Source organism: Apteryx mantelli, chromosome 4 (assembly GCF_036417845.1).
Source record: "Apteryx mantelli isolate bAptMan1 chromosome 4, bAptMan1.hap1, whole genome shotgun sequence".
NCBI lineage: Eukaryota > Metazoa > Chordata > Aves > Apterygiformes > Apterygidae > Apteryx > Apteryx mantelli.
In genome coordinates this window covers 14,610,657-14,627,830 of record NC_089981.1, presented here as the reverse complement: position 1 = coordinate 14,627,830, position 17,174 = coordinate 14,610,657, and positions in this window count along the sequence as shown.

The window sequence follows — 17,174 nt, the reverse complement described above, 5'->3', positions numbered from 1 at the left end:
GTTGGGTGGCAATATGCAATATACAGCTTACACACCTGGGAAAACAAAGACAGACACATGATTCATCAGCATTTTTTCATTATTAATAATGAGTTCTATATCAGAAGTGGATACAAACCAAGAAAGATATAGCATTGGTATTAAGCTTATGAAGCGTTTAGTTTCTGTCATGTATTTTTTCCACAGCTATTTAATTCTCCACAGTACAAAGCTTCTGCCATGGCTTTGGTGGCACGGGATAGGTGCACTCTGTGATATGTTCCTTAATCCTGGTCCTCCAGGATCTTGAAGGACTGGCTCCATGGCTGATAGCCTTCCATGCACTAAGGACAAGGCCAGAGTGTTCACCTTGGGCACTACGAGGCAGATAATGCAGTATGTTTGCCCTCAGGGGAGACAAAGTCCCTCACAGCAATCTTTGTAAAATGGGTGTCTTTAAGAATACCTGGAAATATTGCGCAGAATGATGATTTGCTTTATAAGTACACATGATCTTTGAATTCTTGTTTAGAAGGGAAATGTAACCACAGGCAGAGAAAAGAACTCTCTTGTGTATAGACATTTTGAAACGTAAATATGAAATGTCACAGGCTGAAAAATGAGTTCTGGGAAGGTTATCTATCATGGAGGGGAAAAAAATTGCACATATGACTTAATGGAGCATTTCACATTGTTCTAAATCTCAGCATTGTTTCTATCAGAGGAAGGAAGAATGAAAGACTCTTGTGAGATCTTCTGTCCCAGCACTGTACTGATTTTACCTAGTGTGATTTTTGATACACTCTGCGTGATCCTTTCAAGGGTTAACTTAGCTTAATGAAGCTAATCTAACTAAACTCCTTCAACAGCCAGTATAAGTCTCTCTATAGGCTGATTCAGAATGACTAAATTAGGGTCCTTTGCAGAACCCTTTTTTCCTCCATTCACTATGAGGAGCTTAAGCAAATTAGCACCACCAGGTTAGAATGACCTTTAGAGAATAATCCCTTTTGGTCCCTGAAAGTAGCTCAGAGCTTTTTGTAATGCCATCCACCTGTTTTAGGTTATGGCTGAGCTCCTTGTCCCTAGGCATTTCTACATCCATACAGTTTCTCATTCGAGACAAGGTCACATTCCAGCATAAACATGGGACTTCTTTGGTTCACCCTGTATTCCAGCTACAACCCATCGAGCATTACATGTCACTAATAAATGAGTAGCCTACATCTTTAGAAAGAGTGTAACGTCTCTAGCTTGCCTTTATGCACCCAGACCACCAGAATTCCCTTGCTCAAAGAAGTCTGGGAACCACCAGATGAAACTCTTCACAGAGAGTTTAAGGTCAGCCAAAAGCAGGCACTCTTTTAATAAAAATATCCACTGTATGGGCTTCCTTCTAGCATCAAAGCATTCCCCATCAGCTGGTGTTAAAATGCACCATTTTAAGTCCTGCAGAATTACATCACAACCAGGTCTTCTCATTTGTCTTGGTGATCTGTGAGCAAATCGGCAGAATGATTCAGTTAAGCCAAGTTATCTACCAACTACTTCAATCTGCAGCATAATCAGAAACTTTTGTGCAGGCACAAAGTGATGAAGCATCCACAGGAAACACTGAAACTGAGAAAACCCAAGATTACTTTCAAACCCACAAAGTGAAGCCGAGAGAGGAAATGGGCAAAGTTAGGGACTTTTCCTATGCTTACAGTTGTACTTACACTAGATGAAAGTTTTTCAAGCAGAACGGTAAACTTTGCATGGATGGTTCCCCTTCAGATATTTCTACAAGGAAAAGGATCAGTAAGAACAATGGGAGGTCAGTTTCTCCTCGTCTTACCAAGTTGTGATCCTTTCTACCCCTCTTCCTTCTACTGAGCAACGACGTAGACTTCTCAACAAAATAAATGACAGGGATGAAATGAGCACACCTTTATGGCTGTGCAGTACCCAGTCGAAAAGAAATAGCTGGGCTCCATCCAAGCCAGAGCATGACTGGAAGCATACCACAGCAATCGCAGGGCCATATTTAGGCAGTCAGAAAGGAGTGACCAAGAGAGAAATGGTCAGGGGAAACTGTATGCCTGAATACCAGCAGATGGCAAATTCCTGAGCTAAAAACAAGGTGTGCATCTACAAAAGGACCGATTCACAATTCAGACAGCTCGGCTATGTATCTTGCTTGAAAAGGTCCTTTCCATCACCACCAAACTGCATTTAACAAACTACCCATCTGTGTGATCTCATCTCATCGACCTAAGCCAGGTAGGCACCTGTACCTAAGCTAGGCATATTACACCTGACCAGTCTACTTGTAGATGTGATGAATCATGTGCTGCAGGTACCCGTTTCTCACTGTTGACTTTAAGAGGGTTACTAGAATGACTAATTCAGTAGAGGATTGCCACCAGTTATGGCTTATCTCTTCAAGTGCCTTTGCAGGGGTAGACCTGAGCTATATGACATAATGCAATCAGCTGCAAAATAAAATGAATCTCATGTGTACTCTTACCATCTCAAAAAGGGTGAGAAATTGCACCATCTCCTTACTGCATGCATTCTTCCCTGAAATCTCAGGTGGTTATGGGAAACAAAAGAATAATTTCGAAGCAATCGAATCTGCGGCTGTAGAACTAGCTCTGTATATGATTCTAGCCAAAGATAACCAGAGACAGTTGATAACTTCAGTGGAAGTTCCTTTCTGTATTATCACATTTGTGCAAGAAGAAAGGAAAAGGAAGAGGAAAGAAAAGCGAGCAAAGCAAAGCAAAGCGAGAAGGCAGAGAAGCTGCAAAACTTACCTCGCCTGTGTTTAGAGATCTAATATTTTGTGTAAGGGCTCTACAACTTTATCTCCTCAACTTCTGTCTCCCCTGGTATGAATGTGTTAGAGCACAGCACCTTTAAAGAACATAGAATGGCTTCTGGAAAGCTTCCAAGACTTGCTTAGGAGGTGGCTGTTAGTGTATAATCCAGTCCCATCTAATTTATTACTTGCTTTCGTGTGTCACAAGTGTATCTTGATGTTTCCTGCCTGTGTGAGAAGTGGTTTAATAGGCTGTGTGGATGATGTGACCTGGGTGTGCTGAATGATGCTTTCATATCCCAGCAGCTGCACAAAGGGCTGAGAAGAAAACCATTTAAGTACCAACCTTTAACCCTCTCCCAGGAAATCTTCCACCTGAAGGGCTCTTGGGGCTGGAGGAGGGAGGGGTGGAGGCTTCGTGAAGGGAAGGCGTGAAAGAAAGGGGCAAAGGAGGAGAATGAGTTCTGTCTTGACTGAAAAGTTTAAGTAAATATATTTTAAAGAAACAGTTGTCAGTCAATGCTTTTATAATGATATCACAAAGGCATTTCAGGGTTTCTCCATAAGAAATAACAGTCAAAGGAGTAGCTGAGTATTAAAACTGGACAAGCATATGCATGGAACTATCCAGTTAACGCTTCTCGGAGTCTTCCTTAATCCAAGCTGATAGTTGTATGGATTTCCCATGTGTAAAGGGCCATTAGGTCCACTGCTCTGGCTTCCTAGCATTGTGAATGCTAAAACAGTCCATTTGTAATCTAGATGTTTTCTCTCCTTTTTTAACTTCTGTGTATTCCAAAAAACATGTAAAAGAGAAATCTTCATTAAAGGAAAAAAAGAAAGAAACCTCAAGCTGTAGGAAGAGTCACCATCCTTCAGGGATGGTAAAGAATTCCTATCACAGGAGTCTTTTAAGGACAGGTTGGGCTCATTTCTCTCAGGAGTGGTTACGATGAAGTTTTTATAGGGACAGAAGATGTCCTGGGTGACCTCTTGATGACCCTCCAAGTCCTATCTCACCAGAAATTTCATCACTGGAAATCCAGTGAATAAAGCCTCTTTGCAAGAATTTGCATGTTTTAACAGAGGTCAGTGAATTACAAAGTCAGTCAAAAAAATCCTTCATTTACGAATTGGGAAACTGAGGGAGGACGTCACCTATTTAATGCCGATGGAAGTCAGTGAATTTAACCCTGACTTAGTCACTCTAGGCTCTTCTGCGGAAAAAAATGAATGTCTCTGGAGGCAGATGCATCTGATCTACCTCAGAACTGATTTTAGGATGCGATTAGGTGTGAAATAGACATCTAGCTTTTAAACAAAATAACTTAGGGCGGACAAATCTCACTGTCATGATGGGCCCCATTTTTCTTAACCTGAGCAGCTGCAGTCAAAGGTGAACCTATGAAATGAAACAAACGAAGCAAACAGACATGCTGATTTATATCAGCATATCATCTCAACCAAGGCCCAAGTCAAATTCATCGTTTCTCTCAACTCTACTGTGTATTTGTAGCTTATGCCTCACGGATGTCAGGAAAGACATTGTCTCAGCTACTGTCCTTTCCTTTGTTTTGCTGAAATTTCTGGAAATGTGGAATGGCCTGATAGCAACATAGTTAATATCTCCATCTCCTCTGCACAGAATGCCAGCGATCTACGCAGTGAAAACAGAAATCCTACAGTTAATGAGAATAAATACTGGTAAAGAAATGCCTTGGCGAAAATAGTCCCCTAACTTAATTAATGAGGGTTAACAGTAGTCACTACAGGAAACGAGTATTGAGTAAGAAGGTAAACAAAGTCTTCCAGTCTTTGGGAAAGGAAGAGGAACAACAGATGACAGAAGCCAGAGATCAGGCCAATAGCATCTGGCCTGCTAACCTAGTATGAGTCAGCCTGCCACTTTCTGTACCCAGTGGCACACATGGCAGCAACTTGGCTAGCATCATATTCATGTCCTTTTGTTTCCCTAGCCAAATGGACTACCAGAGGTGACTTAATGCACAAGTCCAAATGAAGAATTGCTGCTACCTCCTGCTGCAAAATAATTCCCCGTAGGGGTGTGCTTAGTGCCAGCAAAGGAGAAAGGTCTTTTCTCCATTTTCATTCCACTTACCTCGGCACCTGGCTCTGGACACCACTATGGCAGCAGGTCATGCTCAGGGGAGCTGTGATTTGGACAAGGAGGGACTGTGCATGGTGAGATGAACGAGGTTTTGCATCTGGATAGTGAATACTGGCAAGGGGGTTGTTCATAGAGCCATGGTGAATGTGTGTTGTGAATTTGATGATGGGCAGGATGGGGACAAGGCACGGTGTAGAGGGAAGTTGTGAAACTTGAAATGGATGCTACATGGCCAGGGGCTGTCTTCATGGAGTTTGTGAAATCAGAAGTGCCTGAGGTGTGGTGAGGGACTGTGCTGAAAGATCGTATGAAGTGGCAGGTAATACTGTGGGTGCTAAGCTGTGTTGAAAGACCTTGTGACATCAGAAGCGGACATCGTGTTTTGAAGGGTAACACTAGGAGAGGTTGCAAAATTGTGGCTGCTGAGGTGTCATAAGGCTGGCTACAGAGTTCAAGGAGACCCTACCGTAGAACAGGTAATGTGAAGTAGGAGGGGACAATGTATGGTGACAGCTTGTGTTGGGAGAGGTTTTGAGGTCAGAAGAGGACACTCGGTAGTGATGAGTGTGCTAAGGGAGGTTCTGCAGTGACAGTGGACCCTTGGGGAATGAGAAGCTGTGTTGAGGGAGGTTGTGAAATCAGCAGCAGGCATTATGGAAGAGGACTGACAATTTCTCAATCTGTGTGACCCTGAGCAGCAGTAGGCCATCTTCTGCAAGGTCTGTGAAACTAGAGCTATGCTGCTGGTGTTTGATGCAGGCTTTCAGTAATTAGTTTCGTTAAGGAAGTAGACTCAGGTTTTGAATATGCTTTGGAGACAAGAGACCAATCTTACCAAAGTCTTATAAGAGCTATATGAGAAATGTGAGTGACTTTTTCAGCTTGCTTTTGCACGGTCTATGGAAGTCATAGGATGGTTACTTCACTTGCATTATATGGAATGCAAAGTTTTTGATGATTCAGCATATCTCCACAGGGCGTCCATTACAACCAGTATGACAGTACATGACAGTACATGTCAATGGCCCAGGCTGATGCTATTTAACATTATGAAATCTGTTTGAAATGCCTTAGATAGAAAGCTAATTACCTGACATTCCCTGAATGCCCAATGGAGAGAGAGGCACCTCCAGAGGATATAAACCACCATCGTAGACCCTCTCAATCATTGACAGTAAGAGACAAGCATTCTCAGAGATGCCATCTGCCACATGTTTGCAATATATTTCTTGTGGTCCAAAAGAAGTCAGTGATAGGATGACTGCAAGGAAATAGGGATCATTTGCAGAATCTTCTGCCCTGAACTAACATTAAGATAGCCAGCCCAGCCTACCATGGAGCATGCCCTCAGCAAGTGAGCTATGTTTGTCCTCTGACTTGCTCAGTATCTCTCTGGGAAGATGCCAGGACACAGAGCACTCTAGAAGGTCAGTGGTCATGGCTAAGAAGAATGCGTTCCTCGGGGGCCACCAGCGCCCTGAAAAAAAAAAAAACATTTCTGCTTTCCTGGGGACAGTTGAAAGGAGACAGGCAGCCAAGGATGTTAGTGCTGAGTGTGTTCCTCAACATAGTCCCTGTACCAGTGGCATGAGGTGCCTGCAAGGGACACCTGCCGCCCTGAGGGCAGCAAACCTGACTCCACTCATCACAAGAGCTCCTAGACACCAGCGTTTGAAATAGTCTTTATTTTCTCATTGATTGCAACATAAGGCACTCACGGTACTGTTGGTATTTCTGCAATGTGGTTGAGGCCTGGAGGAAGGAATCTGTAGGTGCATATGCGTGTTTCAGAGCAGTCCAATTTTCACCACATGCAGAAGAGTCAGAGAAAAACTCTAAAAAAACTTGATTTGCTTCCCTTTCCCAAGCCTCTGCCCTCAGTAGTTATTCCCACCCTTCCTTTCCCACAGCTACCCCCCTCTCAACTCCAAGAGCTCCTACTGCAGTCAACCCTCTTCTCTCCCTCACCTCAGCCTACCACAAACATCAAACAAAAGTAGCAAACAAAAGTCACAATATCACAAAATAGGTCTAATTTGTCTAATCAAAGACAATTCCTGACTGTAGAGGCATAGAGAGAGAGACCTTTGCTGCTTCACCACGTGATACCCAAAGTCTGAGTGAGATTTGTCCCTCTGGAGCCAACACCCGCCCATTTTGAAGCTTGCACAATCATACTGTTAAAACTCTTTTCTTCCTCTTTATTTTGTAAGTAAGTGGCACACAACAAGCATACTTCTTGTCTGCAGGGTTTCTGCTGCATTAATGCGAATAAATCGCTGTGTTTACTATTTTTCTAAAGTCCCTTTCAGGTCAAGCTGCTAAAATACTTTAATTCTCTGGGGCCAGAGGTGAACGACGAGTCATCAAATGCTGTTAGAGCCCTGTGCAGTTTGGGGAGACTCCTCCTATCTGCAGGAGAAAGAAATAGGCACCTTTTTACACATGTTGTCAAAGGGAGGCCCAGAAGCATTCAGGGGAGGCAGGCAAAGGCTGATAATGCCCAAAGAGGCTTATTGATGCCTAGCACCCAGGCTGTGAAGGCCTCAATGTCTGATCTCCCTTTCCCATCCCACGCGCAGCAGACAAGCCGTTTCTCTTCTGGGGGTCTTGGCAGGATTTGGGGCGAGACATTGCACAGGAAGGGATTTTTGAAGGAAACATTGGAAGAAGGGACATCCTCCTCTGGAATAATCCCATTCCAGCTGATTCTCATGTTCCAAGAAAGAAAAAACAAAACAGAATACAGTTACTCTGAAAACTTCCCGCAATCTCTACTGACTGCTCATTTGTACATCTCCTTTATAACAGCATTTGGCCAGAGTACGAACGCACCAAGAGCCTTTCACAGATGCATGCAAAATCCCACAGCATCCCTGGGATTGGAATCCCTGGCAGGTAATTTTCTCCCCACCTACTGTAAAAGCAACCAGAGGAGTAGAGCAGAAATAGGAAACTGCCTCACAACATGAGAGAGCCCCATTCTCATCTGCCGCTGACTTCGTCCCAGCCTCCTCAGTACAGTGAAAACACTCCTTCCTGACAACACCTGCTTCATTACGCCACAGGAGACAGAAACTGAATCTGCAGGCTGAAAGAACTTCCTTGTCTTTTTCACAGAAACTGTTTCCCAGAACATCCATGGGATGAATCAGAAACCAAGAGAAAGACACTAGAGCTGATGCCAGGTCCCAGCTTCTCTGAGCAGTCAATTCCGATGCACTGCGGCAGGAAGGTAAGCATTTCTGGGATAGGTTCAGCACTTCCTTGCCATCATTAATGCTTTGGGATGTTCTCTGTCTCTGCTGTTCCATCTTCATGTCCTCTCTCACAGACATCCACACACACACACGATCACTGCGTAGAGTTACCCCCTCCCCATCTCCTGCTCCTCCCTCTCTATAAGTAGCAATATTTCCTTCTGCTTCTTTTTTTTAACTCTGTTGAACTGCCTCACCCTGTCTTCCTGCTTCAACCTCTCCAAATTTCTGCATGATTTTGCCTTCTCCTCAATATGTATCATCTTGCTGTTACCTTCCCAGACATCAGCCATGCATACTCCATGAGCGATAGCTGTCCCAGGCCGCAAGGCTGTAAGTATAAAAGCAGTGTATCAGTCACTAAATTCCCCTCTGTCTCTTGCAGAAACAGAGAGAAGAAGAAACTTTCTCCATTTTGGTTATTTCACAGTGACTGATCAGTTCATAATGCTCTCCTTCCAAAGCAGTTCAAGCCTGGCTGAAGGGACTAATTACAGTGGGACTGTGCAAAAGGCAGAGCCGTCATATGCTCTCCTCAGGTTCATGGAGAGCTTCTGCCTCATCAGCTTTGCCTCTGGCATGGTGGGAAATGGCATGGTCCTGTGGTACCTCGGCTTCCGCATCCAGAGGAACCGCTTCACTGTCTACATCCTGAAGCTGGCTGCCGCTGACTTTGGCTACCTGCTCTGCATCGCCATTGAAACAGTTCAGTGCCTGATGCACTTCAATGTGGGAGTACAGTTTGGGATATTCCTCTTCCTGGATCTTTTCACGTACGGGACTGGCTTGTATCTCCTGACAGCCATCAGCATTGAGAGGTGCCTGTCTGTCCTCTGTCCCATCTGGTGCCGAAGCCATCGCCCAAAGCACTTGTCCGGCATCATCTCCGGCCTGCTCTGGAGCCTCTCGCTGCAGCTGAACATGCTGGGGTACGTTTCTTGCACTGTTCGCCCCTCTAGCAACTGCCACATACTACTCATCACCATTGGAGTCCTGGACTTCCTCTTCTGCACACCCCTCATGCTGGTATTCAGCCTCACCCTCTTCCTCAAAGTCAAGTGCAGCTCCCAGCACCTCCAAACAGGCAGGCTCTTCACCGTGATTATGCTCACCGTCCTCTTCTTCTGCTCGTTCCGAAGGGGAAGGAAACACACAGCCACACCACCAAGTCCATACTTGTCAGTTCCCAGCACACTCTCCTGCCTAAGATGCAGGTGCAAATCCCAGGCTAAGAGGTTTCTGAACCTCTTGAAGCCAAAGAGGGCTGCACTGATGCTCCCGTCGTCCGGGGCAAGTGCACTGCATTGGGTAGCGCTGCCCTGCCAGGGAGTGCTGGGCAAGCACCTAGGCAAGCAGCAGCCCCACTCGGAGCACTGCCATTCGACACCAGTGCTAGCAGCAAGGAGAGAAAGCAGGAGGGAGGGCTTTTCAAGTGAAAGGGTAGAAGAGGTGGAGGAGCAGGACCGCCTGGGCAGCAGCCCTCTCTGAGAGGACACAGAGAGTCAAATGTAAAACCAGATCAGCAAAGGCTGTGTCCCTTGAGGGATGCTCACAGTTTTACAGCTCGGGTGGTTGTTTCCTTCGTAAGCGCTTAGCTGCCTTGGAGTTTCTCCAAAGTCTGGGGTAAAGTGTGTGTGGCGCCTTCAGCTGTTCGCTCTCGGCTCTTCCTGCTGCATCGCACAGCACTGCACTGCACAAAGGGGAAGGGCAGAAGCGCTCTCTCCTCCTGATTTTCTTGCCTGCTGTTTGCTTGATTTCTGTTTGCAGCGGGCAGAAGCAGGAAAAGAAAGACCACGCTCCCATGGCCGCTTGCTCTGCGACAGACGTCTGCCAACGGCCATCTGCCAGGGCAGCTTTTGGATCTGCGCTCAGAAGGGCAGGCTGTGACCAGCCTCTGGCAGCTCTCCGTTGCGAAGAAGGCCCATTACCGCTGCCGATCCAGGCAAGCAAGCCTGGCAAGGGAGTTACCATTGCTCCAAGCCGATTTCCTGTGTTACAATGCCAGACGCGAGCCTTTAAAGCAGTGCAATGAACACACTGGTCGCATCTGTGGCGAGGGCGCTGAGCCTCGGCGGGGCGAGCAGGAGAGCGCTGGGGAAGAGCAGCGCGCTGGGCTGGAGCGCCACGGCTGTGGGGCGCGCTAGCACAGGCTGCGGCCGGGCGAGGCAGGCCGGGGCAGCGGCGGGGCAGAGCGCGGGCGCCGGGCGGCGAGGCGTCGGGGCGCGGGGCCGCTGCGCGGAGCCGAGAGCGCGACAGGCGCGGCGGGGGCGAGGGTGCGGGGGCAGTCGGCGCCGTGGGCGCTGCAGCCCCGGGCAGGCTCGCAGCCTCGGCGGGGCTCGGGGGCGCTTCCCGCCGCGAGGGCGGCTCCCGGCGCGGAGCGCGGCTGCCGGCGGCGCTGGGGGTCTCGGCGGGTGGCGGCGGGTGGGGGCCGGGCGGGCGCTGCGGGCGGGGGTGGGCGCTGGGGGAGCCGGGGGCTGGCTCGGCTCGGCTCAGCTCGGCTCGGCTCGGCGCGGCTCGGCGCGGCTCGGCTTGGCTCGGCCGCCCGGGCGGAGAGCTGTGCCGGGAGAGCCGTGCCCGGCGGCGGAGCGGCTGCCGGGGGCGCTGGCGGGCCGAGAAGGGGGGCCGGGGCCGAGGCGAGGGGCCGAGAGAGCGCGAGCGCCGCTTGCCGCCGAGCGGGCGGAGGAGAGCTGCTGGGGGGGGGCGGCGGGCAGCAGGCAGCGCTGCGGGCTGAGACGTGCCCGGGCGCGGGGCGCCCCGAGCACAGCAAAGTGCCGCTGCCTGGGGAAGAGTTTTCCTCCCCGACGCTTGCTGCAGGTTTGTTTTCCTTCTCTGAGAACCCCTGGGGGCGCGAGCAGGTCCGAAGAAGAATGACCTCTGCGCTGCCTTGCAACGTTGCCTAATAGACAACGGCATAGGCAGTAGCCCAGGCGGCGCCAGAAAAACCGCCTGCCACCGATTGGGCAAAGATGGTCGAGTTTTCCGTTGCTTTCTTTTGAGAGAGGCACTGAGATTACTTGGAAGACGTCCAGATGTGTGTAGGTCAAAGGCACTGACGACCATTGGTCTCCTAAAAATGCCAGGCACGAGACTTTCAGGCAATGCACATGCGAAATGAAGGCCAAACACATTGATCTCAACAGATCATGTACGTATACGCAATAGGTTTGGAACACCAACAGCAACAAACAGCCAGTAAGAAAGCTTAAAAGGATTTATATGAGCTTTATTGGTATAGCCTCGCTATATTTGGATATATATACAAACAGATGTCTTTCTATTATAACTACAGGCTCTCTTCACTGAATTGTGCACTGAGGACTAAACAGCAAATAATGAAAAAGAATGACAGAGTAGAAGCATGTTTCCTGTTACTGAGCACGGGAGAAGTTTTCAATTTCTTCCTTCATTTCCTAAAAAAAGATAAAAAAAAGATAAAAAAGGAATAATAATTGCCACTAGACACAGGCAAACTTGCTATAAGCTGGAATAGAAATGTAAAATCCTGTAGCTAGCTGCTTTGTATAAAATGAAAGTCTGTGTAGATGCCTTCCAGGTGGAAGTCAGCAACTCGTATGTAACACGGACTGCTAAGCAGGAAAGAGAGGAATAGCGAATAAGCAGGATATCCAATGTGCGCAAGGAAGAAGTGCAGAACAGTGACAGGAAGTGCTGTGTAACCAAAGTACCTCTATCAACTGCGTTTTGTCATCGTCTTGCCGATGGCGGTAAACACACTGGCTGAGCACCAGGTGTAGTTTTTTGAGGTGGCGGATGTTGCAGTGCTTTGTTGCGTCGCCAACGACATTCAGCAGTTGCTGAAGAAAAAAGGGAGACAGTACAAGTTTGCGTTAGCACGAGATCATTTGAATAGGCTCTCGATGTGTTCAGACACAAAAGAAAATGGTCCCACACAACTCGCATCCTCCTTCCTTGTATGGCTAAATAAAAAAGGAGTGAAACGTCCAAGAACAGACTAACTATCGCAGCAGATTTCCATGGAGGAAATGAGCTGCTGTGTCCGACTTGCGAGAAAAAGCAAGGCTCCAGTTTCAGCTAGCATTGTGCTGCTCCTCAGGCTATCACCTCCACGATCCTAACTGCAAGTGAACTTCTCTGAGAGCAGCAGGAACTGCCATGGCCCGTTTTGTAGTAAAGGACAGCGGCTGCCACAGCAAAGGCCCTCTTGCCTTGGATGAGCTTCTGTGGCTGCAATGCAGGGCCCTGCGAAATGCATCTTTTGAAGAGAGGCCACAGAGCCTCCAGAAAGAGGGCTGCCAGCTGGCAGTGGGAGCCTCCTCAGGTGCTTCTGTCTCCCCGTTAGCTGAATGTTGCCCATGCCTGCAGCTCTGCTGGCAGAACGGATAGCTCAAGGGTCGTCAGCAGAGCGGGAAGCAAAGGTGGATCAGTGAGCTCCAACCTACCCTGAGAGAGACGCTGGTTTCCTTCTCAGCAGGGGGTGAGCATTTCCTCCTCTTCTCTGCTAGGCTCTCTGAGGGCGATGCGTTCCTCCTTCGCTTTTGTCTGCAGGCAGCTGCACAGAGATAGGAGAAAAAGCAAGCCAAAGCATTAGCTAAGCAGTTCTGTCTGCAAAATCTAGCACCGTCGTCTTACTTGGTGCACAAGGGAAATGGTGAGAGGGACTGAAGTACCATTGTGCTGGCTCACTACATGCATGTGTTGAGGGAGAGAGGGCAGCAAGCGAAGGGGGTCCAATTGTTATTAGAATTAAAAAGCGCAAGAACTATTAGATTATATCATGCATAAAAGAACGCCCTTGACGATTTTGTGCACAGAGCAGACTGTAGACCAAAGGCATGAGCACAAAGCAAGGTCATAAGCTCAGGTGGCTTCATCTCTCATCACAGGAAGTAAAAGAGGTGAGAAGCAGAAAAGTCTTTGGAGACAAGCTCTCCTTCCCCTGTGTTCCAAAAGCAGAGGTTGCCTAAGCCTCACAGACAGATGGCCATTACTTGGTGCGCGGGTAGCGGGCAGGAAGGCAAGAGGGAGAGGAAGAGAAAAAGGAAGCAAAAGCAAAGGAAAAATCCTCACTGTTTCCTCTTACCATAAGAACTTGTGCAGTGTTCAGCAACTGCTCTAAACAACGTGTTACATTTGAGGAGTTAGCCGTTGCGGTTCCATCGAGGCCAGTGTTTTACAGTGTGAGCCAAGCTCTGTGGCTGGGCTTTATTTCATAAGCACGTTGAGTGACTGTCCTGGGGACTGACCTCACATGCTGCACCTAATTTGGAAATGCAATGCCTTTGGCATAAAGCCACCGGCATCAGCAAAAGCAGGTATGCCATGACAAGAGGGAAGATATCAATGTCATTGGCACCTTCTCCAAAAAAGGAAAAAAGAAAAAAAGAAAAAAGGAAGAAAGGAAGAAAGGACTTGCCAGTAAAGAGGGGTGTACTGGACTCTGCAGGCACCACTGGCCATGTCTCGTCCCCTTGCTCCTCGAGCTGCCTCTCTTCCTCCTCTCTCAGCAGTCGAGGCTCAGGTGGTAATGCCACAGGCAGGAGGACTTCCCGTGCCTGACAAGCTTCAGTCAACCAGAAAAGGTTAGTCAAGTGATGATGCGCGGACACAAGCAGAGTAAACCTTCGTGCCAGGAAATCTATTACCAAAGCAAATGCCGAATGGCTGCTAAGCTAGAGATAGCAACGCTGTGTTTGTAGAAGAGGCTCACCTGCTTTCTTTTGTGGTGCAGCAGGCTTAGCAGCTTGCTGGACAAGCAAGTCCTCGAAAAACTTTCTCCCTTCCTCCTCGCTAGGTGACTGGACATTGAAAACTTCTCCATAAAGCTCAGAAAATAAAGCTCGTACCTGAGGTGGGAGGAGAAAAGACAGCGCAGCCGTAAGCCCCCCCCAAATGTGTGTTCTGCTCCACAAAGATGAATTCCTTTTCCAGTGAAGCTGAGGAATGCTTTGAATAAGGGAGAGACTAGAACAAGTTTGCTTCTTGGCCTTAAAGGCAAGATTGTAGTGGGTCGGCAGGGCAATTTAGGGCATCTTCTTTAAGGAACACCTCTAGGATTAAAGCTCTGTGAAGCGACCCGAGGTTCCAGTGCTCCAAGGGAGGACACTGAGCATCTCCTAGGTTGCCTGTTTTGGATTTACTTGCCTTGCTGCCCTTCAGTTTGAAGCCTGCGGCAACTGCAGAGGGAAGAGATGCCAGCAGGGTGCCCTAGTAATGCCGGTGTTGAATGGCTTAGGAGCGCACAGTATTTGGGTGCTTAATGGAGTGATAAATTAACATGAGACTGAAAGAAGCCGGGAAGGCAGTGAGAGAAATACCTCTGGCGGGAGATCTGCATGGCAAACATCCGACGTAGCGAGCAACAGCACTGGAGCATATGCTGGAATGCCCTCTAGTAAAGGAAGTTTGGAGAAGACTGTTGAAGCGGGTAGCAGAGGCTGCTGCTGAACAGCAATGGATCAATCAAAATTGCCTGCAAAACGGGAGTGCACAAAGACAAAGCGTCCAAACAAGCCACCAAGAATAAGGTAACATTGCTGCTTGGACCCAGTTCCTTCAGCCTCTCCACAGCGAGAGGCAGGCCTGAATCTCTGCCTGATTTCCAAACTGCTTAGATGTCAAGTAACTCGCCCAGAGCCTCACGCCCGGTGCGAGTGGGAGTGTGCTTGAAAAAACAGGCCCAGCCCTTCAGCAGGGTCCACATCAGCCTGGGGCCACTGCTACACCGCTCGAATCCAGCAAGTGTGTTCTTGCCTCTTCCCTGCGGTGTGATGAGAGAAGAGAAACCCTTTTCTTCCCCCCTCCCAAGCCTGGGTTGCATTTCAGTGTTATAAAGAGGGAGGCTAGAGAAAGGGCATGACGTGCAGTCAGGCTGAGGCGGAGGCGCCTCCTGGGAGCTACAGAGCCTGAAGAGGCAAGGGAAACAACTCTGGAGAGCCCACTGTCATGAGCAGCAGCTCTTGCCATGCAGAGGGCTTTATCAAGAGCATCTTGGAGCTCCCTGAGCTGCTAGCAACATCCTTACTGTTTAGCCTGGAATGGAAAAGGTGCTCACGCACAACGTCCTTCTTCTCCATTGTTCAGCGTATAAGAAAAGTGTTCTTTCAGCGCGAAATAAACACCAGAGCAAGCAGAGGAAAGCCAGGCCACCACCATTAACTGTGGGAGGTCTGCCTACTTCCCCTGAGTCTATACATCCTGTGAGATTGCAGAGAGAAGAGGTACCTGTGCGCATCTTTCTTCGGGTGAGGTGCTGCTAGCAAAGAGAGCCGGCAGGTCCAGCACGTGAACCGCAAACCTCTCCAGCGCGTGTATTAGTGCAGGCGCCAAGTGGGAACTTTGCCCGTACCCGGGCTCTCCAGCGATTAAGAACCTGGGCCTGTGACATGCTGGCTGGCAGCAAGCATTGCTAGGAGCGTAACTGCAAAACAAGAAGTTTGCAAAGGAAGTGATCAGTCAAGACACAGATGTTCAAGGTGTCGTTCTTTGTCCAGCACATGCTGGTCTGGATCTCTTCCCCCCGGCTGTGAGGCTCCTTTGTTCAGTATGTCTTGACTGAGCAGCCTTGAGGCCTCTGCCTTGGTCAAGTTTAGGTGCAGGGGGTCCACTGGAAATGGAGAAGGTGGTCGGGAAGGAGCAGAAGAACCTTGTGGGAAAACAAATGCCGTGGGCTCTGAAAGGCCTTAGCTGTATCTAACAAAGTGCAAAACACATAGAACTGGAGGATATTTATTAGATTCCTTCATTCAGATGGTTTCATCTTTCCTTATGTGCTCTCTCCTAGATTGCAAATACAACTTTCTTGTGGTTTTTGCTCTGTTATCATGGAATACATCTGTGAATAGCACTGTTTTTTTTTCTCTTTTTTTGCCCTCCCAGTACTGCAGGACCTTTTCTGGCTCAGGCCAAGGAGCCTAGAGACTGGACCAAGTTCTGTGGGTCAGAAGCCTTCCTGAGCAGCACGGTAAGAGAGAGTGAGAAAAATTACTGATGCAGCTGGGACCCCAAAAGCTAACTTCTCCACTGTGGGATTGAATTACTTTCACATTGCAATATCAAAATATGAATGTAAGCATAGTGGCTTAAAGATCGCAAATGAAGCCTTTTTTGCAGGGTTTTTGTTATGCTCTTTTAGCTGGCCATTCCTCAGTTTTCTTGAGTCACTCCTGCATTCCCAATCTGGGAAGCTAGGTGACTCCACAAACCCACGTTGCATTTTTTTAGCTAAGAGGAGAGACATCACGTTTCTTTGGCCTTGAATCCTTGAAGAACAGCATGCATGAAATCAGCATGCCCTAATTGTCTGTGGATGTCTTTGGTGGAGGAAAAGGAGGCTGGCTCCTTCCGGATGATCGGCTGGAGCTACTTGCTTTCCTACAACTCTAGCACCTAGTTATATCTCCGTGCTTCCTGCTTGCAGTTTTTGATACCAGAACACCCTGGACTAACTCTTCTGTCCTCCCTCATCTAACACCCCTCCCACTTGCAACGGCCACGACAGCTTGGAAAGTCCCAGCAATCAGAAGAATTTCAATGAAAGGACACGGGCAGTTACCTGTTACAGTTAAGGAAGGTTTGCTTTTGCTGGCCAGGCCTTGGAGGAAACGGCTCATCTTCAGGACCAGAAGGTGACTCCTCATCACAGAATCACAGAATCGCTGAGGTTGGAAGGGACCTCTGGAGATCATCTAGTCCAACCCCCCTGCTCAAGCAGGGTCACCTAGAGCACATTGTACAGGATCGCATCCAGGTGGGTTTTGAATATCTCCAGAGAAGGAGACTCTACAACCTCTCTGAGCAACCTGTTCCAGTGCTCTGTCACCCTCACAGTGAAAAAGTTTTTCCTCATGTTCAGATGGAACTGTCTGTGTTTCAGTTTGTGCCCGTTACCTCGCGTCCTGTTGCTCAGCACCACTGAAAAGAGTCTGGTCCCATCCTCTCGACACCCTCCCTTCAGATACTTGTACACGTTAATAAGATCTCGTCTCAGCCTTCTCTTCTCCAGGCTAAACAGGCCCAGCTCTCT